At 35.1% G+C, this 27978-nt stretch overlaps 1 pseudogene; it reads left to right on the forward strand.

Moving 5' to 3' along the window:
* Positions 1 to 7885: 7885 nt before the first annotated feature.
* LOC112621582 lies at positions 7886 to 27954 on the forward strand (annotated as a pseudogene).
* Positions 27955 to 27978: the final 24 nt, after the last annotated feature.

Genomic DNA, 27978 nt, shown 5'->3' on the forward strand with positions numbered 1-27978 from the left:
TAGAACAAAATTAAGAAAGTATTCCGAGAGATTAAAAACAACCTTTTGGCTAGGTGTGGTGGCTCCTGCCTGTAATCCCAGCACTTTGGGAGGCCAAAGCAGGCAAATCACCTGAGGTTAGGAGTTCAAGACCAGCCTGGTCAACATAGTGAAACCCCATCTCTACTAAAAATGCAACAAATTAGCTGGGTGCAGTGGTGTGTACCTGTAGTCCCAGCTATTCGGGATACTGAGGCAGGAGAATCACTTGAACCCAGGAGATGGGGTTGCAGTGAGCCAAGACCGCTCCACTGCCTTCCAGCATGAGTGACAGAGTGAGACATCGACTCAAACAAACAAACAAAAATCTCTTTTAATCTCCAAGAAGATAAAATAGATCTTTTATTTCCTTGGTTAAATATTCTACATAGCTTTAAAAATAAAAATACCTAGGAATACATGTAACCAAGGAGGTAAAAGATCGCTACAATGAAAACTTCATAAAACTGATGAAAGAAACTGTGGATACCACAAACAAATAGAAAAGCACACCATGCTCATGTGTTGGAAAAATCAATATCATGAAAATGACTGAATGGCCCTAAAAGAAATCTGGATTCAATGCAATTCTTATTTAAATGCTAACTTTATATTTCACAGAAAAAGAATAAAACAATTCAAAATTTTATGTGGAACCAAAAAGGAGTGGAACAGTCAAAGCAATCCTAAGGAAAAAGAATAAAGCTGGAGGCATCCTACTTTAAACTATATCACAAGGCTATAGTAAACAAACAGCATAGTACTGGTATAAAAATAGACACACTGATAAGGTGAACAGGAATAGAAAACTCAACAATAGAGCCATATATTTACAGTCCATTGATCTTTGACAAAACTGACAAAAACTTACATTTGGGAAAGGATATCGTTTTCAATAAATGAGGTTGTGAAAACCGGATTGCTATTGCATAAAAATGAAACTGAACTCCTATCTCTAACCATACATAAAAATCAACTAAAGATGGATTAAAGATTTAAATGTAAAAACTAAAACTATAAAAATACTAGAATAACATCGAGAGAAAATTCTCTTGGACAATGATCTGGACAAAAACTTTATTACTAGGACCTCAGAAACACAAGCAACAAAAACAAAAAACAGACAAATGGGGCTTAATTAAACTAAAACGCTTCTGTACAGCAAAATAAATGATCAACAAAGTTAATGGGTAACTGGCAGAATGGAAGAAAATATTTTCAAGCCATTTATCCAACAGTAGACTCATATCCAGAATGTATAAGGAACTCAACTCAACAACAACAATAAAAAATAATAATAATCCCATTAATACAGGGGTCCCCAAACCCTGAGCTATGAACCAGTACCGGTCTTTGGCCTGGTGGTTCACTGGGTTGTGAACCGGTACCAGTCTTAGAAACTGGGTGGCACAGCAGGAGGTGGGTGGTGGAGAGTGAGCATTACCACCTGAGCTCTGCCTCCTGTCAGATCAGTGGCAACGTTAGATTCTCATTGGAGCACGAACCTAATTATGAACTGCACATGTGAAAGATCTAGGTTGCGCACAGCTTATGAGAATTTAATTAATGCCTGATGATCTGAGGTGGAAAACTTTAATCCCAAAACCAAACCCCCCAAATTCCCTGTCCATGCAAAAATTGTCTTCCCTGAAAATGATCCCTAGTACCAAAAAGTTTGGGGACCACCGCATTAAAAAGTGATCAAAGAACCTTAATGGGTACTTTTTAAAAAGAAGACATACAAATAGCCAATTGATATGTGAAAAAAGGTTCAACATCACTAATCACCAAAGAGATGCAGATTAAAACTACAATGAAATATCATTTGATCCCAGTGAGAATGACTATTATTAAAAAGAAAAAAATAGCAGATGTTGACAAAAATGTGGAGAAAAGGAATGCTTATACACTTTTGGTGGGAATATAAATTAGTACCACCTCTGTGGGAAACAATAAGGACATTTCTCAAGGAACTAAAAATAGAACTAAAATTCAATCCAGCAATCCTACTACCGAGTATCTATTCAAAGGAAAAAAATGAATAGATCAAAAATTACCTGCACTTAAATGCTTATCACAGCATTATTCACAGTTGTTCCTATTCCTTTTCACAATAGGAATCAAAATAAGTGTCCATTCATTGATGATTTCATAAAGAAAATGTGGTATACTTACACACTAGATTACTATTCAGTCATAAAAAAGAACAAAATGGCCTGGAGCAGTGAATCATGCCTATAATCACAGCACTTTGGGAGGCCGAGGCAGGAGGATCGCTTGAGGCCGGACGTTCAAGATCAGCCTGGGCAACACAGCGAAACCCTTTCACTATAAAAAATTTAAAATATTAGCCATGTATGGTGGTAACTCACCCCTGTAGTCCAAGCTACTCCCAAGGCTGAAGCAGGAGGATCACTTGAGCCCAGGAGTCCGAGGTTGCAGTGATCTATGGTCATGTCACTGCACTCCAGCTCAAGTGATAGAGTGAGACCCTGTCCCCCAAAATATAATAAATAAACAAATAAACATTTTTGGAGTAACATGGATAAAACTCGAGGTCATTATCTAAAGTGAAACATGCCAGACACAGAAAGTAAATAATCACATGTTCTCACTCATTAATGGGTTCTAAAAACTGTGTACACATGGTCAGAGAAAGTGGAATAATAGATAATAGAGACTCAGAAGGGTGAGAAGGTGGATGAAGACAAATTACTTAATGGGTATAATGTACATTATTTGGGTGATGGATACCCTAAAAGTCATGACTTGACCACTATGCAAAATATACATTTTAAAAAATTGCACCCAAACTCCATAAATTTTATATATTATATATAATACATATCTATTTTATTTATAGATATAGATATAGATATAGATATAGATATAGATATAGATATATATCTGCTTCTACAGAACTGGTTAGCAAACTGGTTACAGAACACTTCTGTAAATTTCTTGCCACTCAGTGTATAAACTGATGATGTTTTTCATTATATTCATTTCATTATTCAAAAGCATCATTATACTGACTCATTTAGGCATCTAATAAATGGAAAGATGTCTCATATTAAGGTAAATTAAACGGTCACATTGATTATATTGATGTGTATAATAATATTTTAATATATAATACCTCAGTCATTTAAATATAACACAAGTTTGTAAATGGAAGATATATAAAGGAAGAGTAGTAATTACTAATAACTGTTACAAAAATTATAATAAAAGCTAATGTATTACATTCACAAATATAGTGAGTAAAACTTTGTTAATGCATATTGATGCATCTAAGAGAGTTTATAGAAAAATAAAAAATAAGTTAACTGTTTAAAATGTCTTGGTTTATGCTAAAAAAAAAAAGCATGATTCCATAGTCCCACACTACCATTAGAGTTAAATACAATTACATTTAGTAGCATTTGCATTAACAGAAATATACCTTATTTTAATTTTATTTTAATTCACAACATTGCACTTTTTAAGTGTATGTATCTGTAAAACTATATTTTTACTAGGTTACTATGGTAAAAATCAGTTTTTACAGTAGCAAAATATATTTTTATTATGTTACTATTGTAAAAACCAGTAACAGAAGTATATTTTTTACTAGGTTACCAGTTTATACAATAGTAATCTAGTAAAAATGCATACTTTTGTTACTTTTTAAAACATAATTTCAGAAAAAGAAATACACAAAAGAGCCAATCCATACTATTCAAGCAGAATTAAATTTCCTATCTAATCATGTGTTTTCTCAGAGTTACAATAAAATATATTAGGATATGCTTCTGTACACAAAGCTTTATAGAATATCTGGGCATATGTAATTTTTGTTTGTTTGCAAGCACTTGTACTGGAGATACAGATATTCATAGTTAAACAACTAGAGTTCTACCCAACACATGCTGAAAAACAACAGCACCCTCCCACATTTCTCACTTCTCTGATTTCCATTTCACAGAGGCAGAAGCTTTATAAGCTTTAGCTACTTTCTTCTTGTGTTTGTCTCCATTTAAAAATATATATATATATGGCCGGGCACAGTGACTCACACCTGTAATCCCAGCACTTTGGGAGGCTGAGGTGGGCAGATCACGAGGTCAAGAGATCAAGACCATCCCAGCCAACATGGTGAAACCCTGTCTCTGATAAAAATACAAAATTAGCTGGGCGTGGTGGCAGGTGCCTGTAGTCCCAGCTACTTGGGAGGCTGAGGCAGGAGAATTGCTTGAATTCAGGAGGTGAAGGTTGCAGTGAACCAAGATCTCCACTGCACTCCAGCCTGGTGACAGAATGAGACTCCATCTCAATAAATAAATAAATAAATAAATAAATTTTATATATATATATATATATATATTTGGCTTGTCTTCTTGAGAATATTTTTAAGTGAAGCCAAGGAAAAATACAATTACCTCTCTTACATCCATCTCCACATGGGTGTGCACAACGTTCTCTTAACTTTTAAAAAATAATTGTATCATAATTTTGGGCTACATCAGTATTAGATGTTGACATTATAGACTAGATAATTATTACTTATAGACGCAAATTTATTATATCATGATTTTATTCTCTTACCTATAAAATTTATGTTTTCTCTAGAATAAATAATCGATTTTTTTTCTGTTTGCTTGGTTTTTCAGGTATTTGTAATAAAATGTATTTTAACTTTCCACCAGAAATGCCACTTTTCTTTCAGTACTTTCATCTAGTTTAGCAACTTCTTCTATTTCCTGGAGAAAGTCCTGTTGAAATCTTTCTTACTGTTCCTTTGTAGAGTATTTTGGTATTTTTATGGATACTCTATTATTCTTTCTTCTAGGATATAAATATTGTTTATTTACTTACATTTCCCTTTTTCCTGCTTCCTGAATGTTCTCTTTCCTTAGATTTCTTCTATGTGTCTGTATGCTTTGATATCAGTGTTTCATGTTCGACGTTTTCTGCTGTTTACCGAGTCTTGCTTTTCTCTTCGTATTTAGGAGTAGGATAGTCTTTAAACTGAATGAAAACTCTGTGTAGATCAGAGGAGCTTCTTGATTTTTATTTTATTGGAAAATGACTTTCCCAGACCCTTACATTACAGACACCAACCAAGAAAGTATCTGCACGTTTCTTTTCATAAACCGACAAGTGTTGCTTGGAGGAATCCTTTAGTCTCTGTGTGGAATTTGAAGCCTGGCTACCATTGCTCTCACAGGTTGTTTCAGAAACTGTCTAGTGAGAACTTTTCACCACTGTTCTGAAGATTGACTTTACAATTACTTCCATGATTAGAGTACCATTAGTTGCAGCTGTGTCTTGTAACCTCTTCAGAGTCTATTGGGCTCAATGTCCCCAGAGAGTAAATTTACAGTCTACTGGCAAAGGGAGAAGAACCCATTTATCAGATTGAATGTATGATAGTTGGTATCAGGGATCTAATCTTTGCTTAGACAGATTTCATATGATTTCTCCTGTTGCAGCTTCATAGGCACCCCGCAATTTTAGAGATATGTGGATCATCGATAATAATTCCCAAGACATTCTGAGAATCTCAGCCTTATTTTTGTTTTCTGATTTCCCACTCTGTCTGTTTATGTTTTGTTTCTTTTATCCATCTGCTTTCCTGTTTCCAAAGCCTGGTTCATCTTCTCTGCTCTCATTGTCTTCGTAATTTTGATCTATTTATTGTTTGAAACCACTATTTTCATGTAAGTGTACTTTTAAAAAAACAGCCCTAAACCATTCATTTCAGAAAGTCTAATTAATGCCCCTCTACTTGCTCCTATAGTGTTCTACCATTTTTTTAAAACTATGATAAACTACTTTGTTCTAAGGTCTTAACAGCATGCAACAAATGAAGATTTTTATGGGATAAATAATATATCTTACCAAAAAGGACAGTTATTAATTCATTGGGAGGATTAACATCAATTGAATTTTGCACATCTTCCAAAATCAAGTGAATTATAAGATAAAGTGTACTAATTCATCATGTAGTCCTCTTCCATGTAGTATGCATTACTGAGATGTTTGAAATGCACTTGTGTACAAAATATATCATCCCTTCTGTCCTAGAGCTTACACTCTAGTGTGGTGATAGTCAAATAGGTTATGGAGTGCATTACATATTTTAAAAATGTCAAGTGCAGCATGCTATGTGTATTAGTCAAGGTTCTCTAGAGGGATAGGACTAATAGGATCAATGTATCTATGAAAGAGTTTATTAAAGAGTAATGACTCACACTATCACAAGATGACGTCCTACAATAGGCCATCTGCAAGCTGAAGAGCAAGGAAGTCAGTCCAAGTCCCCAAACCTCAAGAGTAGGGAAGCCGACAGTGCAGCCTGCAGTCTGTGGCAGAAAGCCCAAGAGCACCTGGCAAACCACTGATGTAAAGTCCAAGAGTCCAAAAGTGGAAGAACTTGGAGTCTCATGTTCGAGGGTAGGAAGCATCCAGCATGGGAGAAAGATGAAGGCTGGAAGACTCAGCCAGTCTAGTCCTTCCACATTCTTTATTCCACACCTGCTTTATTCTAGTTACTCTGGCAGCTAATTAGATGATGCCCACCCAGATTGAGGGTGGGTCTGCTTCTCCCAGTCCATTGTCTCAAAAGTTAATCTCCTTTGGCAATGCCCTCGCAGACACAATCAGGAACAATACTTTGCATCCTTCAATCCAATCTAGTTGATATTCAATATTAACCATCACACTATGAAACCATCTACTCTGGCTACTCAATCAATTTTAGTAGTCATTAAATGATTTATTTATGAAGTCACATTTAAGCAACTACTTAAAAGACAAATTATATTTAGCCAAAATAAAACTATGGAAAGAAGTTTTAAAATAGTATGTAAAGCCTGGCTGGGAATTGCAATCCATATTTTCTCAGAAGAAAACATGTTGGGAAGTTACATGGGAAAATCATTATATAAAACCATAGCCAAGTAATAGATTATTTTGGAAATTATTCATTTAAAGTGGTTGGAAGCTTTTTTAGTATAGAAAGCACAAGAATGATTAGAATGCATTTTTACTCAATAAATATTCATAATATGTGGCTAGGAGAGGCATGGTTCATTTAGGGAAACCAGTAATAACGGCAATTATCATAGTCCAGAAAAATGATTTTGGTTATTTGGATTAACTTGTGAAATAAAAGTGGGTGAAATTTTAGACGATTATGAAATGAAATCTACAAAAATGTGTGTTTATTGGTATGACGGTTAATTTAATGTGCCAACTTGTCTGGACTAAGGGATACTCAAAGAGCTGGTAAATCATTATTTCTGTGTGTGTTTGTGAAGCTGTTTCCAGAAAAGATAAGCATTTACATTGGTAGAATGAGTAAAGAAAACAATGCTTACCTGTCTGAGTGAGTGCCATTCAATCCTTCGAAGGCCAGAATAGAATTAAAAGACAGGGGCAAAGAGAGTTCTCTCTCTTTGTTTGAGCTGGGAAATCTATCTTGTTCTGCTAGCAAACATTGGAGCTTCTGGTTCTCAAGCCTTGGGGCTCAGACTTGGACTTACTCCACTGACTTTCCTAATTCTCAGATCTTTGGACTTGGATTAGGCCTATACCACTGGCTGTCCTGGACCTCTGGCTTGCAAATGGAAGTTTGTGGGACTTTTCATCCATCTATTTGTGTGAGCTGATCCCTCATAATAAATCTCTTTGTATATATCCATACCTATATCTATAATCTATTTCATTCTCTCTCTCTATATATATATATGTGTATATATATACACACACACACACATATACACACATATATAAGACTTCTGTTACGCAGGCAAATAATGTGTATATATATATGCACTATTGGTTTAGTTTCACTGGAGCAGCATGACTAATATGATTGGCTATGCGGGATGTAGAAAAAAGAGGCATCAGGAATGGTTTTCAATTCCCAAGATTATGGAGGGATGAAGGCAGAAAGGATAAAGAGAAAAAGCTGTTAGAGAGGCAGGAAGAAAATCGAGAGAGTGTAAAGACATTGCTGCCAAAAGAGCAGTGTATTCGAAAGAGTAAGAGATATGCTCCAACGTCAAAGTACAAAAGACCTGAAATATAGCTAGAGCTAGTGACCCTGATGTTACACAATCAAATGACCAGCTCTGAATTTGTTTTCTGTTTCTTACATTTCCTGTTGCCCCAGTGTTTTTATACAAATACATTAAAATACAATTTGAAATTAAGATAGTAACATAGTAAAAAAAAAAAGTCATGTTTGAACACTGTGGTCTGCATGCACATTAGGCAAATGTGAAAACTATGAATATTATTCTGGGTTATTTGTGCATTAATGAAATGCCTAGCTAGTTATTTTCTAATGACCCACTTTGGTTAACTGATCAGCTCTGATGAGAATATTAAAGTGCCTTGGTTTTAGTTTGAATGCGAATATTCTTTGCAGACGTTTGAAACACCATTTAGATGATCATATCTATTTGTTTAGAATGATGACAAATAATTAGCTCATTCCTAAGCCAGAGGGAGCATTTATTTTCTTCCCCTGAATAAAAAGGGGATTTTTCTTATTGTTAAAAAATTAAAAACCTCTTAGTATATCATTTTAAAATATAAAAACCTAGCCATGCAATATGAGATTTTGTTAATGTTTGTAACAATGAAATAGAGAAAATCATTAGTTGTGCCAGTAATCAATGCAGATAGATTAAACATATAGACTTATATAACATTAGATTCCTCAAATCTGAATTCTACTTTTACCCAGCCCCTCCAAATGCAAGAAGGACATTTGTGAAAAGGCAATGAAGCATGCATGACATTATATTTCAATTGTCTTGGCGTTTAGCTCCTAAATTCAATATAGAACATGGCTGGGCTATGCTTTTGCATGGAAAAGACTTTTGTTATGCAGGCAATATTAACCTCAGAATATAGGTTTGCCTTCATCTATCCCAAGCCCACACCTAAAATACAGATTCAGGTATACTATTGAAAATAAAAATCTTAAATATATCTGATAGCTAAAGAGGCTCATGAAAATGTCAGTGCATACTACATGCATTCAAACTTTAACCTTCTTGAAAGATTCACCTCAGAGAGAACACTTCGTCAAGGCAGAGTATCATAGATGGTGACCCATTTTTGATGTAGAGTGATAAAATAGAAAAGAAATAAAGAGATGAACCTTTAAATATAAACCAAAATTATGCTGAAACATTAACTCATTTATTGGTCAGGTAAGTTTTCCCCCTCTTCCTTCTCCTCCTCCACTTCCTGTAACTCTAAGAGGATTAACGACTGGCTTTGTTATTTTCTAGGAGTAAGGCTTCTTTCTAGGATTTGGATTGGGGCAGTCAAAATCATGGAGTATCAGAGAAAATATACTCACTTTTATGGAGATATTTCCTTGTCAGAGTCATTGTTTCTATTTAATTCCAGACTTTTGTGAATCAGTTTTGATGTTACGTCCAAAATCCTCTGAGGTGAATTAGGAGAGAGTTATGAGTAAATTGATTCTAAAGGCTACTTTATCTAATGGCAAACAGCTATTCTAAAGGGTTACATAATATGTGTCAGAGATAAACAGAGCCAAAGAATGTCTTTCCATCTTTAAGTCAATCTCTGGTTCACACAAAGAAACAAAGACCTACAAAATATTTCTCCCTTTCCTTGTACTGGGAGATTGTACCTTAAAAGTCTCCATTCTTCAGTCAATCTTTGATATTCTACTTCAAACATAAATTGAATTTTTCCTTAGATTTGTATTATTCCAAAACTGTCTCTCATTGTGTCTTAATTTTTCAAAGTGCCAGATAATTAATGGAACACATTTTCCTGGCTCATCCTCAAGTTTCTTTAAGTAATTGTTTTAATTACTCTCATCTTTGCAATCTACTATTCTCTTCTCAAACCACTCTACTTTGAATTTCCATCTTCTTCTTGTCATAAAATTATTTTTTGATCATCAATAATTTCTAAGTTGACAAATCCCAGTGACCTTAGTTCTGATACAATATTATTCTACTTCCTAACATTGTTTGGTATAGAAGACAGCTCATATGTTTTTAAATATTCTATTTGTTTACAGGAATATCAAAATTATTCAATCCTTTTCAATGCCCTCTGTTATTTTCACATTGTGATTTTATTTATAAACATTGGAAGAAGCAAGGGTTCAGCTCTCATTTCTTTTTCTTTACTTTCTATATTATTTCCATAGGTTCTTTGTTCTGATGCACATTATCTTCCAAGGACTCTCAAAATTATATCTCAAATGCCACAAAAGTTATACATCCTATTCCCTACTTGATGTACTTAAGTGAGAAATTTCAAAATTTGTCTAAATCTTCTTTCCCGAATGTCCGTTTTAGTTACTTGCGCCCACATTCAGTCAATTGTCACAGCTAAAAATTAAGCCAGTTTGAGATATTATTCCCTTTCATTCACTAGCTCATAATACCTTATAGTTCTATTAATTCTAACTAAAAACTCTGTTCTGATTTATGTGTGTGTTTGTGTGTGTGTGTGTGTGTGTGTGGTGTGTGTGTGTCTTTATCCTTCCCTAGCACCTGTGTCCAAAACTAACTCTTATGGTTTACCGTAACAGCCTCTTAGGATGGCTCCCTCTTTTTACTTTTCACTCTTTATAATCAATTATCCACTGAGTGGATAAAGAAATGGCTTAACATATACATCATATCAGTGTGACATATAATCTAAAAGAAGAACATTTTGGTACAGCAGAAATGGAAAACTACATCAAATGATGCTGAGAAACTAATAAAGATATTGACAGACAAGCAACCATGCAAATTCAGCAATACGAGAGTCATTAGTGACCTTGATAAGAGCAGTTAGAGTGAAATGGTCTGGAATGGAGTGGGTTGTGAAAAGAAGGTAGGTGATTAATTGGAGAGAATACGCACAATTATTTTAAAGAGTTTTGGGTGAAAGCAAAGGGAAATCGATAAATAGCTGGAGAGGAATGTGAAAGAAGAGGGATGTTTTGCATGAATGCATATTTCATTATAAAGAACATCCAGGTATGTCTACATGATATAGAAAAATCCAGAAAAGGTGGAAATTTAAGTACAAGAGAGAAAAAAATGGGATGATGAAATTAAGACTTGATTTATATTTAACCACAGCAGCTAAAAATAGAAGATAAAATTACAGAGAGAAAAATGCTCTGACGAAACATAATCTGAAAATGTGACAGCTTTTTGCCCTTCAAAGATATGCCTACATGTAACCTACTAATACACTAGGTGAAACACCAAGAATTTCAGTAAATAGAAGTAGCTGTGGGGCTCAATGCTATGCAAAAAAGCTTGGTGAAATCAAGCTGGTAATGTAAGACAATAAAGCTTGTAAAAATAAAAATAAAATAATATCTTTTTAAGCATGAGTAACATGAGGTAAAGATTTTTTTAAATAGAAGGTAAATAGTATTAGATATAAAAGATATACATTTGATTACATTAAAATTAAGAACTTTTGTTTGCTAAAGGAAGGCCTACCTAAGAGAGTGAATAAAGGAATTCATACGTACTCTTACCTCTTCTTGAAAAAATCATGCACTGTTTTGTAACACTCATATCTAGTGCTGTGTAAAATCTGTAAAAAAAAAAAAGTCTAATATTCATAAAAAAGACAAAGATCAAAATGAAAATAGGAAAGGAGGGAATTCACACACATGAAAGTAAATACTATTTCAAGGTCCAATAAATAAATAAACTTGTTTTCAATAAAATTATTTTTTAGCAACCAATGTGATATACCACCACAGAAGTACACAACTGGTTAACAGTCAAAAGACAGAATATTCTAACTTTAGATATAAAGATGGAAAAATTTAATGTGGACATGGAATAACTGGACTCTCATACATTCATGGTAAAATTTTAAATTAGTATGAACAACCATAACAACTTCTGTCAGAAAAACTTTTTCAGTAAACAGTCTCATGGCCTGTGACCCCAATTTTGCATCAGTGAACACATAACAGATGTCAACGCAATGCATGTGCCCGTCAAAAGACACAGACACACATACTCTTAGAAGCTTTATTTCCAGTAACACAAAACTGGACCCAATTCTAATGCCTTTTATCAATTGAGTACAGAAATAAGTTTGATTTATTTCCTTCTTCTACAATAGTTTTGCCTTTGTAGAATTCTTCTTTTAATTTGTTTTGCATTTTGGCTTTAAAATTTCCATCCTTTTTTAAATTGACAAGTAAAAATTGTAGATATTTATGGTGTACAACATAATGCATTGACACATGTATACTTTTTTGAATGGCTAAAACAAATTATTTAACGTATATTACCTCCTATGATTATCATTTTCATGGTAAGAACACATAACATTTTCATATTATTTAAAATTTGAATTTTCTTTTTGAAAAATAGTGGCGTGACTGAATTTATACTGTTCTAAGCAATTTTTTCTTATTTTCAGTACTATTTCCTATTTTTCATTGTTTTCCCATGACAAAGAAATAATAAAAGGGGGTGAGAGAAGAAAAAAGAAGGAAAAAATAGGAGGAAGAGAGGGAGGGAAAAAGAAGGAAGGAAGGAAGGAGAAAAGGGAAAGGGAAACAAAGGAAGGAAGGAAAAGAAAGAAAGATAAACTATTGAAGCAAAGAGATGTACATGTTGCTGCTGTTCATCCATTCTCAATGCCCTCTGATGTTCATGAAAAATGTAAGATTGTGGGTTCTGACCACATTTTAAAAGGTTTTCAAAGAATGTCAGGAAATAATAGGTATGTAGAGTTTTAATGGTCATAAGGTTCTAATTTTCATATTTAAGAAAACTTAAGCTGGGAGTGGTGTTTCACTCCTTTAATCCCAGCATTTTGGGAGGCTGAGGTAGGTGGATCACCTGAGATCAGGAGTCCAAGACCAGCCTGGTCAACATGGTGAAACCCTGTCTCTACTAAAAATACAAAAATTAGTTGGGTGTGGTGGCTCAAGCCTGTAATCCCAGCTACTCGGGAGACTGAGGCAGGAGAATCTCTTGAACCTAAGAGGCGGAGGTTGCAGTGAGCAGAGATCGTGCCATTGCACTCCATCCTGTGCGACAAGAGCAAAACTCTGTCTCGAAATAAAATAAATAAATAATAAATAAGAAAAAAGAAAACTTAAATGAATCAAATTTTATTATGTGATTTTTACATTTGTTACAAGTTGAATGTTTGACCCTCAAAATATATGGGTTTCAAAATAAAATAAACACAGCTTGACAGTGTAGATCAAATATCCAATTTGTCTCCTGTCATTATTAGAATTAGTTCACTTTATTAAAAGAAATCAATCACTGAATTAAAGGAAATCTCAAACTTTTACTTTGAGGAAAAGAAAAAAGCAAAGTCAGTAAATCAGTCTTTCCATATAGAAATGACTTCAATTTGAGGATACGTAACCTAAAGTGCATGATGAGTAATTGCCCCATTAATTTGATGAATGTAGACAGTAATTTGTGATGATTTAAGCCTCAAACTTCTATTTTTCCCTCAGATGCATAGGATTTGTTTTACTTTAATTATTTGGGTCATTGCCTTAATTTCCCATTTAACATTACTTGTAAAAAGACTTTCTTATTTTTAAAATATAGCCTTTTTAATGAAGTTCTTTCTACTACCAACTTTAGCCTTTAGCTTACCATGTTATGACACTATATGTAAATAGCCACTTTAATAATGACACTTGGAATGGCTCCAAAAAGAAGAATAGTAGGAAAGCTGTGAATCAAGCTTTTGTGCCTTCAATTTTAAATGCATATTGTACTGTTACATTATTTTTCTTGGAACTAGAATATTTATTCTTAGATTTTTTTCTTAATCTCTTTCTTCCTCTTTCTCTTCTCCCTCTTCCCTTCGCCTCTCCCTCCATTCTGTGATATTTTCTGTGATATTTTGAACTACAGTTAAAAATGATAAATCATATTTTAAAATTGGATTTTTATTTTAATTACATATTAATTCATAAATTGCTATTAATTTAACATTAACATGCACTTCATTAAATGTGTTTAAAATATGAAAATGAAATTTTGTTTTTGTTATAAACTAACACCTGTATATATGAATTTTCAAAATTGAAACAAAATAAAAAATAGAGCTTAGTACTTTAATAAAATATGACCTTTATGATCAAGTTAATATTCATCAAAAAATGAAAATTTTGTATTATATTAAATTTTGTTTTAGAATGACATACGTATATGCCATTTTTCCTTAATTCTATTCGGCTTAACATTTTCAACTTAGAAAGTTTTTAATGCCCTCTTTTGCCTTTGAGATTGGTAAATGCTCATGCATTGAGAACAAAAGTAATGAATTAATTTTTACATTTAATTAAAATGTACTAATTACCAAAGAGAAATTGACAGAAATAATTACTATGTCAAACATAATAAGTTGAATTTTAGCTTTAATTTAGCTAAATTTTAATTCTCTATTTTTATCATCAATCAGAAAAGCAGGAATAATTTATTTTAAGTCATTAAGCAAGAATTTGCAATATCTAGGATGATTTTTATGTTTTAGGGATCAGTTTATCACTTTGGTCTATTTGTATGAGACACTCAGGAGTCTTTGGCAGAGAAATTTACCCTAAAATTCTAGAAGTAAATAAAGCTATATTTGATACTATCATACACATGCATCCTTAAATCCTTGAATTCACCACCAAATAGCTTTCCTCTCATTTACTCAGCCATATTCCATGGTGAAACCCTAGAACTTGCACTGCCAATAATGACACCTTCATTGACATCCAAGCTTCCTGCACTTCAGCCTACACTCTTGACTTTCCAGTACATGTCCTCTAGTCCCCTAATATTTTGTTCTAGGGGATTATTCTGGTCACAAACTAACCAAAATCAAATACACAAAACTAGCAGAATCACTAAGTCCCCTAACTGAATGATGTACTGAGGTACCATCTGTTGTCCCGTCCAAGGCCAGGTTTTCTTGTGCACTGGATTGCACAGGTTTTCTTGTGCACTGGATTGATGATCTAATCTCATTACATATGCATTTCTTCCCATTCACTTCTTCATAATTAACTGTTCCATCTTTCTTGAATTAGTCCTGTATGTACAAGCATACACGAAAAAGAAAGAGAAAAAAATCCCTCCCATGACCCTATATGACCCTATATGTCCTTCACTTATTTCTATGCTCATTTTTACAACTGTGCTATTTCTTTTATCTTTTCTGCCCAGGATTCTGTCCCTATAGTCCTTTCAAGCAGAAATTTACTTCTAAATGTTGATTTCAATGGTAATTTCTCAGAAATTATCTTACTCAGCCTGTAAGCAACATTTGACAAATTTGATTCTCTCAGTTAAGGTAACACAACCATTTATAACAAAATGTCCCTGTCTGAAGACCTCTTGTGGCACAAGATATTTCTGTCCCAATATCCCTTCATGAGGACACAGATACCTTTCCCAAATTCCCTTTCTATGTCCTCCTATGTCATGGCCAAGTCTTGTTTCATTATGTTCTATGGTAGAAGATACCTCTGACCAGAAGTTCACCCGTGTAAAGAAACTCTTCCCTGCAGAGTTAAAAAATAATAATTATCTATAAATACAAAACTGGCTAGCCATATGCAGAAAACTGAAACTTGACCCCTTCCTTACACCTTATACAAAAATTAACTCAAGATGAATTAAGACCTAAAACCATAAAAACCCTATAAGAAAACCTAGGCAATACCACTCAGGGCATAGGCATGGGCAAAGACTTCATGTCTAAAACACCAAAAGCAACGGCAACAAAAGCCAGAATTGACAAATGGGATCTAACTAAACTAAAGAACTTCTTCTCAGCAAAAGAAACTATCATCAGAGTGAACAGGCAGCCTACAGAATGGGAGAAAAATTTTGTAATCTATCAATCTGACAAAGGGCTAATATCCGGAATCTACAAAGAACATAAACAAATTTACAAGAAAAAAATCAAACAACCCCATTAAAAAGTGGGTGAAGTATATGAACAGACACTTCTCAAAAGAAGACATTTATGCAGCCAACAAACCTATGAAATAAAGCTCATCATCACTGGGTATTAGAGAAATGTAAATCAAAAGCACAATGAGATACCATCTCAACACCAGTTAGAATGGCGATCATTAAAAAGGAAAGAAGAGATGTTGGAGAGGATGTGGATAAATAGGAATGATTTTTACACTGTTGGTGGGAGTGTAAATTAGTTCAACTATTGTGGAAGACAGTGTGGTAATTCCTCAAGGATCTAGAGCTAGAAATACCATTTGACCCAGCAATCCCATTACTGGGTATATACCCAGAGGATTTTAAATCATTCTACTATAAAGACACATGCACACGTATGTTTATTGCAGCACTATTCACAATAGCAAAGACTTGGAACCCACTGAAATGTCCACAATGATAGACGGGATAAAGAAAAAGTGGCACGTAAACACCGTGGAATACTATGCAGCCATAAAAAAGGATGAGTTCATGTCCTTTGCAGGGACATGGATGAAGCTAGAAACCATCATTTTGAGCAAACTAACACAAGAACAGAAAAACGAACACCCCATGTTCTCGCTCATAACTGGGAGCTGAACAACGAGAACACATGGACATAGGGAGAGGAACATCACACACCAGGGCCTGTGGGGGGTTGGAGGCTAGGGGAGAGACAGCATTAGAACAAATACCTAATGTAGGTGACGGGTTGATGGGTGCAGCAAATCACCCTGTCACGTGTATACCTATGTAACAAAACTGCACATTCTGCACATGTACCCCAAAACTTAAAGTATAATAAAAATATTAATCTTATAAAGAGACCTTTCTTAGTTTGCTCGTTAATTCCACAGATTGTCACAGATGCCAAGGATTTACTGGTCACATTTTTTCTTCATGAACAGATAGTCTAAAAACATTTCTCACCTTTCCTCTGCATTTAATTTAGCAGCAGGTTACTGAGTTCTGGTCAATGTTATGGAGGAATAAGTAGATAGAACCCTTCAGAAGTAGGCATAACTACTCCTATATGGTATTCTACGTTCTCTATTGCTCTCTCTGATGGCTGTATAGGAGTATTGTGATTAAGATGATGGAATCACAAAATTACAGGAAACTTGTCACAGTGCCATTTAATGAGTCATGCAATATTTACTGAATTATGGTTTAAGAACTAAATATTCTGTTAAGACACAGTGGTTTGGGGGTTAATTTAGTAGCTAAATATATATTCCCCATATCGTCCCTCCCTCTAGATCCTGATGCTCACATTTCAACCTGCTATCTAAAATAGGCTCTTGGAATGCTAATTAGCATGTGTACATTAAAATAACCAATACTTAATTCTGGATTTTCACTTTTCAAAACAAACAAACAAACAAACAAACAAACATGTTGTCAGGTTGTTCCCCCAGTGTTCCCCTAGTTTATGTGTAGTTCAGGCAAAATCCTCAGTCAGCACTGAGTGTTTTCGTATGGTCTCATCCTATTTCTAGTGTTATCAAATTATTTGGCTAAAACTTATAAATATATCCATAACGCAAACGCTTTCACTTCCTACTATTGTAACCCCAACTATGTTACCTCTTACTTAGAACATAGTCATAGCCTTCTAACTCTTTGATTTTGAATATATTGTCCTTCTGAGTTAAGTTTTCCAGTGGGTTTTCATCTCTTGCATACAAACATACATAACGTAGCTTAAAATTATGTGCTGGATTTAGTCCTGATTTCATAAAGAAGCATTTGTAGGAGTCGTGGAAAAATATTTTGACCTAAGAAATACATAGCTGTTTATATTAGGTGGTGAAAGTTAACGTTAGAGTGATAGCTAGAAGCCAGCAGTGTGGATTCTTCACTCTTGAATAGTGTGTAAAACCATGAGTTTTCCTTTCTTCTGAGTAGAAATTTCCTATAGACATAGAATATGTAATATTGAAGGTATTAGTGAAACGTCTCAATCCTATCTCCAAGACTTCTTCATGACGTTCTGTATGTTGTCTGTGATACACAGGACAAAGGTTGTTAATTATGGCAGAAGTCATACAAATAACAGTTATTATAAGGCAATAATGCTTTTGAGATACATACTGAGAAGAAAATCTTCGCAAGTGATGATAAAGATTAAAAAATATAAACACCAGGAGTTACATATTTGATAAGGATCTTTTGTCAGTTGATTAGTGAGATAAATGGATGAGAAAAGAATATGTCATCTACTAGAGGACACCAGCCAAAGAATGATGAGGACTTGGATCTCCGTGGAGCAGTGATATTGCAGAGGAGATGATCACTGTGAGAACTACCCAAGAAATAAAATTACCAGAATTTTATAATTTTGGGAAACATGGGACATTTGGGAAAAAAAGGAAGGGACGACAATAAGTAATAATACAAGCTTTTGAAAATTCGGTGGCTTGTGTAACCACGGATTCTGTAAGAGGCAAAGAATACTTTCTGACTTATGTATTGCCAAGGATCATTTTAACTTCGATTGCAAAAATCAACTTGGAAATTTAATTGCTGCTTATATGCAACAATCAACTTTGAAATTGAATTGCTGCTTAAAATCTAAACTTCAGTGGAAGCAAACGGAAGTGGTAACATGTATGATCTGAAAAATAATTTACCCATTACAACTAATTTGTCTTCCTATTGTTCTAAGCACATGAATAAATAGCTCAATATACAAAAAAAAAAAAAAAAAGAGAAACATAATATTGAGAAGAACATCATCAGGTCTGTGATTCTAATAAGAATTGGAGAGTTACTTTGTCTTTAGTTTTTAAATTAAAAATCTAATATCTTTTCTTCTATAGTTAAGTACAGTTGCTGGGTATAATTGAGCAGAGTGATATTATAACTAATTTGTGGCCCACTCTCTCACACATACATGCACAAATTTCAGAAAGTAGCTATACTCATGGATCCTTACTCCTGAAAATCACTTGTAGAAGATATAATTCTAGCCTCTGTCATACAGCTGGAAATGACTCTGAAATAGAGATGCTCCAGACACAAGATACAGCCATCCGAAAAGATTAAAACTAACATTCATATTGCATAAGATTATGCAAAAGCTTCGTTAACCTGATATTTTCAACGCACATTAAATAACTAGAGCCTTTATCTGACAGTTAGCTCCTATATAATTATTTTAACAGGCCACAGAGGCTCAACTGATCTGTAAGACTACATCACCATTTTATTTAAAAAATAAAGATATTGAGGCAAAATTAATTTTAGTTACTCTTGTGGTGTATAGATATATATATGCTGGAGGAATTATAATTAAAAATAAAATAAAACTTGTGATTATATTTCCATTATATCACATTTTATCTTGATTTTGAGAGGAAGATAATAAATGTAATGGGAATATTACTATTAATAATAAAACCAAGAATAGTTATTAATATTATTATTTTTGGCTGGGCATTGTGGCTCATGCCTGTGATCTCAGCACTTTGGGAGGCCAAGGTGGGCAGATCACCTGAGGTCAGGAGTTTGAGACCAGCCTGGCTGACATGGTGAAACTCCCTCTCTGCTAAAAACACAAAAATTAGCTGGACGTGGTGGCGGGTGCCTGTAATGCCAGCTACTTGGGAGGCTGAGGCAGGGAGAATTGCTTGAATCCATGAGGCAGAGGTTGCAATGAGCTGATATCACACTATTGCACTCCAGCCTAGATGAAAGAATGTAACTCCATCTCAAAAAATATATACATATATATATTTTTAAATAATATTTATCTGTCAGTTAGCTCCTATATAATTTTTTAATAGGCTGCAGAGGCTCATTGATTACATAATTAATTATCTATATAATATATTATGTATAATAAATATGTGTGTGTATATATATGTATATATAGTTACTAACACATTGAAAGTTGCACATATGCCAAGTACTGTTATAACTGCTTTAGGCTTCTTATATGGCAACCCAAATATGGCATGCTAGTTTTTAAATTTGTGATATTCCTGATATTTTATTGGTAGAAATAATTTATAACATTGGTCATTGTGACATTTAATATCAATGATTTCCAAATTTATTTGCAAAATATGTCACAAATGTTTGTGTAGCTACTTAATTGTTCCTTGAAATAGTTAAAGCAAGTGGGAATCTTGTCTCTTGTATTAATGGCTGGCATAGCTGTGATGTCCTATGGACTTTTTTCATATGAGACAGTGATACCCAGACCCATTTCTAGAGATTCTAATTCCATTTGTTTGGAGAGCAGCCTAGGCGTTGGGGTCCTTCTCTCTCTCTCTCTTTCTCTCAGTCTCTCTCTCTGTCTCTCTCTCTCTGTGTGTGTATGTGTGTGTGTGTGTTAAGGGAGGCATAAATAAGTATTTTTTTAAAAATATACAAATAGTTCTATTGTTCAGTCAGTATTAGATACCAATGAGTTGGAATTTGAATTTCAATATTTGTTACAGTGCTTATATTCTGGTAACAGAGAAAAGTCAATAAATAAGATACAACATACCTACATGAGAATGAAATAGGTAATTTGCATGTTAAAAACAATATTTGTCTTTATAAGAAACTCACAGATGTTTTCCCAAAGTGATTGCATGTTTTACAAGGTCACTAGCAATGTGTGAGAACAATATGTTCCATATTCTTGTTAAAAATAAGCACTCTCAGTCTTTTAAATATTATATATTCTATCGGACATAGTAGAAACTCATTGTGATTTACTTTGTAATTTTTTGATTATTAAAAGTAATAAGCATGCTTTTATGTGATTACATTTCTGTATATTTACTGAAATGTTTGTTCAAAACATTTGCCTATGTTTTGAGTTGTTAGTCTACTTCCTATTGAATTAGAAGGGATTTTAAATATATATATTTCAGATACAATTCATTTGTCATGTACATGTACTTCAATTACTCTCTCCACAGCAAAGGACACGTATGTTTATTGTTCCATACAATGAATACATATTCTTCAAGAGCAAAGGACAGCCATGTTTAGGGCCTATTATAAAATGTCAGGGTTCCCAGAGCTGAGTTCCTCTCTTGCAATGGAATTCACTGTGGTCGTTGGTGTCGTCTAATCCTCTTGTCATTGTCCTGGGCTTGGGGAATTAGTAAAATATGTTGACACTCTGGCAACTGTTATTTCCATGAGTAATGAACTTCTCTTCATCTCTGACCGATGGATGTTAGTCACTAATATCCATGAGACTCTGGCACCCAAATTTGTTAGCTTGCAAGTTGGTTAAAATCTCAGGCCATTTACGACTCTTGAAAGCGACTTCAACTTCTGGGTACCTACTTATGATATATTCGGATTTGTCCATTAGTCCTCTCTTATGGGCTCATGGAGATCTCATAAAATGTATCTGAGGAAAAAACAAAATACAATAAACAAAATCTTATTCCTAGATTTTAGAAGGTTGTGGCATCTATTGAAGAGGTATGATGCTGCATTACAATGGCATACCTATGTGGTTATATAGAAAAGTTGGAGGGACATCCTCCCAATGTTTGGTATGTCAAAAGTGAAGCTTGTTGCTCAATTTTTTTTTGTATAAAATACGACCACAAGTAAAATATATACTGATTTTTAGGTAGTAAGATAGTTTAGTGCATGGTCATAGATCGTTGACATGAATACTTGTGATGATTTTATGTTGATAGTAAGATGGATATTTTGAACATATTTTGTGTTCTATCTGGAAGCTCAACAAAGTTCACCCATTGTAGGGGAGGGTTTTGATAGTCAAGAGAACCAATTATCCTTTTCTGTATATGATTGTCAGCTTCTGTTCTCAGCCATACCATACTTGTTCATTAATTCATGACCTGTCATGACACCTGTCACTATTTCTGAGTGCCCGATCTGCCAAGGGTAGGATCCAAAGCGGAACCACTAGTATGCTCCCTCTCCATGAAAGAACAAACTGGCTACATGGTGGCAGGTTGATAATATTGAACCACTTTCAAATCTAAGATAACACGATTATTTTTTGTGTTATAAAATAAAATTAATGTTAATATTTATTTACCTTCCTTCCTTCCAACGTTTTTGCCCAAATGTAGATTGAGTGAATATCTTACTAATTGTTCTGCTGCCTCAAACAATACTGCTTTTGACAAGTTAATCATTTTGTAGAAAAGGAGGCAATGAGCAACACCTATCACAACTAATGGTTTTGATACATAGCGAAAGAGTTGTGACAGAATGTTAAAATCTAAGCTATGTCACAACTAGGTAATAAGAGGTTACATATTTAGGTTACCAATCTATGAGGAGTATGCCACAGACTTGGTATTTTAACGGTTTTATTGGAGCCGGAACATAGATATAAGAAACAAGAGATGTAAACAGAATACTCTCTCCCTACTACTTCTAATTGCACTCTCAGTTATTCTTACCTTTTATTTTTCCATCTTTGTCCTCTTCTTATTTAGAGGTCTTGTTGTCTGCAAGATAGGAGTGCTTCCAAAAGAGAACACAACAAAGGTTCGATTGAACTAGAAGCTGATATTTTGTCCTACCTGTTTTGATGTATTCCTGTCATCTGGCTATTTGTGGTTCCTCATGACCATGTGGTGATTGATTCTGATTATCATAAAGAAATGAGATCGTATGGGGTAACGGGTGTATGACAGTAAACCAGAACATTCTCTAGAACACCCAGACATGACTCCAGTGGTTGATGGGATTTCATGTCTTTCCTTTTAAGGAAAACAATGATCATTTGTTCACTTACACAATTATACTTGGAACACACACATATTTTCATTATGATTGTTTCTATGCTTTCATGTAGATAGAAAGGTGTGTTTCAAAGCTGATCATTCAGAGAGGTAGACTGATTGTGTGGAATGTTTTCTTTTTGTATTAAAACAGCCATTGCCCCGGGAGGCGGAGCTTACAGTGAGCTGAGATCCAGCCACTGCACTCCGGCCTGGCCGACAGCGCGAGACTCCGTCTCAAAAAAAAAGAAAAAAACAAAACAAAATAAAGCAAACAAACAAACAAAAAAAACAGCCATTGCCCTTTTAATGTCTAGCTGTGTGTCAAGCACTGGACATCTAGGATCTACATTTCCCAGACTCCCTTGCCAGTAGGATTCCAATATAGATGCTAAAATTAGAGGAGCATATAAAAGGTTTGGAAGTTGGAAGGAAAGCAGACATCATTAATTTCCTACCCCTGCAGATATGTCAAGTGCTTGAACACATTGAAGAAATGCTGTTTGAGTGGCTAATTCCCTAGAGTACAGCTCTTCTTAATGATGCAGGCAGCTGGACCACTGGAAATAACTTCCTTGGTTTCTACACTTCCAGATTTCCTCCCATGATTCCTCCTGATAACTGTTCCTTATCCTTTTCTAATACTTTTAAAGAAAACAAGTTTCCTGCATATATTCCATTTTTAAATTATTCTGTCAACCAGGCTGGAGTGCAGTGATGCAGTCACAGCTCAGTGCAGCCTCAATCTCCAGGGCTCAGTCACAGCTCAGTGCAGCCTCAATCTCCAGGGCTCAGGCTCAAGTAATCCTCCTGCCTCAGCCTCCTGAGTAGCTGGGCCCATAGGTACATGCCACCACACCCAGCTAATTTGTTAATTAGAACTTTTTTTTTCTTTCTTTTTTTTTTTTTTTGTAGAATTGGTATGTTTTTATGCTGACCAGGCTGTTCTCAAACTCTGGGGCTCAAATGATCCTCGCACCTTGGCCTCCCTCCTACAATTTTTTTTTTTTTTTTTTTAAATACAGGGTCTTGCTGTTTTGCCAAGGATGGTTTCCAGTTCCAGAGCTCAAACAATCCTTTTGCTTCAGCCTCCTGAGTAGCTGGGACTACAGGCATACACCACTGCTCTTGGCTTAAATTTCATTGTAATTTAAATACCTGGAGTGTTTTCTGTTTTCATAGCAAATACCTTGTTTACATATTAATCTATTTTAGGAAATGAATAATGTCCTTTTAATTTCTGCATCATTTCGTTTTGAATTGCTTAGCAAAGTCAAGTATTTCTAAACCTTGATGACCTGTATATTAAGATAATCTTTAAATTAAAATAAACAGGCTGGGCACAGTGGCTCATGCCTGTAATCTCAGCACTTTGGGAGGCCGAGGCAGGGGCATCACCCGAGGTCAGGAGTTCAAGACAAGCCTCGCCAACATGGGGAAACCCCATCTCTACTGAAAATAAAAAAAATAAAAAATTAGCAGTGCATGGTGGCAGGCTAATTTAAAATATACTGCTATCATTATTCAGTATCTACCTTCTGATAATTTTATACTCCATTAATTTCAGAATAAGGACCTGAAAACATTGCATTTTCATTTTCTCCCATCCATAGTTTGTGCTATTGTTATCATACATTTTAAGCATGATGTGGGCTGGTCGCAGTGGCTCACGCCTGTAATCCCAACACTTTGGAAGACTGATGGGGGAGGATCAGTTGAGATCAAGAGTTCAAGACCAGCCTGGCCAAAATGATGAAACCTGCTGTCTACCAAAAATACAGAAATTACCCAGGCCTAGTGGCACATGCCTGAACTCCTAGCTACTCGGGAGGCTGAGGCGGGAGAATCGCTTGAACCCAGGAGGTGGAGGTTGCAGTGAGCCAAGATCATGCTACTGCACTACAGCCTGGGCAACAGAGCAAGACTGTCTCAAAAAATAAATTAATTAATTAATTAAAACAAACAATGAAACAACTGGATAAACAACAAAGAGCCTTCTAACCTACAAAATTTGCTAAGTTACATGAGTCCTATTCATAAACATCTCCGTTTTACTCCATGTGTCACTGATTTTCAAAACTTCAAGCAAACTGGAATCATTTGAAAGGCTCGTTATAGCAGATTTCAGGGACTTGTCTTCAGATTCATGTTTCAAAGGTCTGGAATGGGGTGCAAATATTTAAATTACGGAGTTCCTGGGTAACGCTGATGCTGCTGGTTCATGGGAGGCATTTGAGAATTACATCTCTCACTGGATTTTAATATTTCACTTTCACTTTCTTTTCAAATCAATGTTGTCAACTGAAGAAAAAGTCAAGCTTTTAGAGAAATTGAGTTTGACATGGCAGCAACTGTGGCAAAGCAGCTGCTGCTGCCAGTACCGCTGGAGACGTGAGCCCACTGTCCATGCGCCCACACTCTCTTGATGAGTGGAAGTCCCGTTGGATCAGAGTAAGATGGACAGTAGCTTTGGTTGCGATTGTGGTGAGCCGGAGCCACCTGATCACTAACAAAAGACATCTGTTAACCAACAGCCGCCAGGGCTTCCTGATGAAATATATAGCAACAAAGGAAGAAAAGAAGCAAAACGGAAATAGTGCTTGCCAGCACCTTAGAACAATGCTGCTCAGGGCCAGTCCAACATTGAATGTGTCTGCACTGTGAGGAGAATGTTCATAGAAGCCTGTTGTGTTGTGTGCATATTTGTTCATATTTTTGTTAAATGTTAAATCATTTATCACAGTAAATCTGGGTGCATAGTATATAATTTCATTTCATTGGAGCTTCTTGAGTGTTTTCTTTAAATGTCTGAAGAGTTGCTGTCCCTTTCTTGAACTATGAGTACTGCAATCTCTTAAATTCTCAGTATGAGTAGAGCTTTTTGAGCTTTATATCTGAGGGGAACTGAACAAGCCTGTTTGTAAAATGCAATGAACATCAAGAAACCATCTTGCTGTGGAAGCATAATTATTTTTCTTCTCCCTGTTTAAAAGATCTTTCCTTTTGATGTCAGTTTTCTTCCTTGTTTACACAAGTTCAACGATTCAAAAGGAAAACTCGATAGTAAGGGTTTCAAACTGGCAGAGAAAGTTGAAAGTCTCATGAACATTCATGGTTTTGATCTGGGCTCTGGATATATGAACTTAAAACCTTTGGATTGTGGAGGCAATAGCTTGTTTTTGTTTTTTTTTTCTGCTGTAGACGATGACTGGGATAAAAGAATCCATCAAGAAAATTGTCCTTACTGATCCCCAGACTGTCAAAAATGCTCTACATGAAATCAAAATTATTAGAAGATTTGACATCATAACACTGTGAAAGTGTTTGAAATTCCTAGTACCAGTGGAAGCCAATTAACAAACAATGTGAACTCTCTTACCAAACTTAACAGTATTTACGTTTTTCAGAATTACATGGAGACAGACTTGGCGAATATGCTGGAGCAGGACCCTTTACTGGAAGAGCATGCCAGACTTTTCATGTATCAGCTGCTAAGGTGGCTTAAGTATATTCACTCTGCAAATGTATCGCTCAGATATCTCAAACCAACTAATCTTTTCATTAACACTGAAGACATGATGCTGAAGATATGGGACTTTGGTCTTGCAGAGATCATGGCTCCTCATTATTCCCATAATGATCATCTTTCTGAAGGATTGGTAGGTAAATGGTACAGATCTCCACATCTTTTACTTTCTCCTAATAGTTATAGTAAAGCCATTGACATGTGGACTGCAGGCCACATCCTTGCTGAAATGCTGACTGGTAAACCCTTTTTGCAGGTGCACCTGAACTCAAACAGGTGCAGCTGATTTTAGAGTCCAGTCCTGTTATACATGAGGAAGATTGTCAGGAACTTCTCAGTGTAATTCCAGTTCACATTAGAAATGAAATGACTGAACCACAAAAACCTATAACTCAGTTGCTTCAGGGAATTAGTTGAGAAGCACTGGGTTTCCTGGAATAAATTTTGATGTTTATCCCCACAGATGGGTTAACAGCAGAAGAAGTGCTGTCCCATCGTTACATGAACATATATTATTTTCCAATGGATGAGCCAATTTCAAGTCATCTTTTTCATATTGACGATGAAGTTTATGATATTTTGCTTATGGATGAAACTCACAGTCACATTTATAACCGGGAAAGGTATGATTGTTAGTTTTCAGTGCATGATTGGTCTATGCATAACAAAATTGATACTGATGAAATTCTGCTTGACCCAGGAACTTTGTCTGATGTCACTGATGAAGTCCAAGTTGATCCCCGAAAATATTTGGATGGACATTGGGAAAAGTATAAAGTATCTGGAGGATCCAATTGCTGTACTAAGCCTTTTTGGCAGCACCCAGATCATCATGACAACAAATAAGCATTTGAAGTGTAGCCATATTTGTAACTACAAAGCCAGGTCATCATCATATTTACATAACTTAGTTTGGAGAGAGAGTAAAGTTAACCATTACTATGAGCCCAGGATTATTATAGATATTTCCAGTTGGAAATAATAAAGCAGAGAAAAATCTGATAAGAAAGGAAGTGAAAATGTGAAAGGAATGGATTCGTTAAAGCCCAGAGAGCGCTTGAGGAAGCCTCTCAGCAACTGGTTGAAAAACGAAGGGAAAAAAAATCAGGGGTTTGATTTTGATTCCTTTATTGTAGAAACTACTCAACTTAGTTCACAACACGAGCCTACTGATGTTGTTGAGAAATTAAATAACTCGAATAGGTCAGAGTCCCAACTAGAAATGAAAAGTTTGATATGAAAGACAGTAAGCCAAGAAAAACAGAAAAAAGGAACGGCAAATTTGGCTCCATTAGAAGTCTTGTACCAATCTTCTTGGGACAGCCGGTTTGTGGGTGGTGGGGAGAACTATTTTATCACAAATTAGTTTTGTTGTGAGGTAAGGAAGTGTGAATGAGTGGAGAAGGAAAACATTTACACTAGTTACTTAGACAAGTTATTTAACAGGAAAGAAGATGCTGAAATACTAGAAACCGAACTGGTAGAGGATGGGAAGCTTGGGGAGAGAGGGCATGAAGGATTTCTGAACAACAGTGTGGAATTCCTCTTTAACAAGCACCTGGAGCCCATGGGCATCCTGCAGTTTCGCAGCCCAGTTGGGTCAGCACTTAAGTCAATACAGGCCATATTACCACCTTTTGCTATGGAATCTTCCCCTCAAATTCCTCACAAAACCTGCAGCAGCATTTTAAAACATGTGAACTAAAATACTCAGCAGACATTTATCTTT

The sequence above is a fragment of the Theropithecus gelada genome, chromosome 3 (genome assembly GCF_003255815.1).
Source record: "Theropithecus gelada isolate Dixy chromosome 3, Tgel_1.0, whole genome shotgun sequence".
Lineage (NCBI taxonomy): Eukaryota > Metazoa > Chordata > Mammalia > Primates > Cercopithecidae > Theropithecus > Theropithecus gelada.